The sequence below is a fragment of the Microtus ochrogaster genome, chromosome 10, assembly GCF_000317375.1.
Source record: "Microtus ochrogaster isolate Prairie Vole_2 chromosome 10, MicOch1.0, whole genome shotgun sequence".
Taxonomy (NCBI): domain Eukaryota; kingdom Metazoa; phylum Chordata; class Mammalia; order Rodentia; family Cricetidae; genus Microtus; species Microtus ochrogaster.
In genome coordinates this window covers 57,966,900-57,967,643 of record NC_022016.1, presented here as the reverse complement: position 1 = coordinate 57,967,643, position 744 = coordinate 57,966,900, and positions in this window count along the sequence as shown.

Below are 744 nucleotides of genomic sequence, written 5' to 3'. Positions count from 1 at the left end.
AAAAATCTGAACCCTAAGAGGCAGAAGGGGTGATGTCAAACCACCGCAATTTTATTATTTGTGTTTTGTTTGTTTGAGACAGAGTCTCAGGTAGGTTGACTTCAATCTGAATCTGTAGCTCTCAGCCTGCTCTTGGGTGCCTGGTCCTGGTCAGTGTGTACCACCACACCTGGCTCTTGTTGAATTATTTATCACACTAAATATAACTAAAAATAGCCAAGCAGCTGTCAGTGCAGAGTGGTTAAGAAACGGTCACGTCCTGTAATGTTTAGAGATTGAGGCAAGTCCCAGTTCAGCCAGTTCTAAATGTTACATGACTTCAACTCAGTCTAGAAAGGGCAGAAGAGAAGTCAGGAAACTCTGAAGTGTTTACAGTGTTGACCTCTAGATGGTGCTGTTTGGGTGTGATTTAAATTTTAAATAATTAGAAAACCCGAACCACCATAATAAACATGGGTAATTTTCACAATGGAAATTTCAGCTTAAAAATTAGTTTTGTTAAAAATGAATGTGCACACCTTTAATCCCAGTACCCGGAGGCAGAGGCAGGTGGATCTCTGTCAATTTGAGGCCAGCCTGATCTACAAGTTCCAGGATAGCCAGGGCTACATTGAGGGATCCTTATCTTTAAAAAGAAAGAAAGAAAGAAAAATAAGATACTGGTGAACATCACTAGCCACCAGGAAAACACAATTAAACCACCAGGGCTGTGCCTATGGTGAAAAGGTGCACTAACGAAGCTGG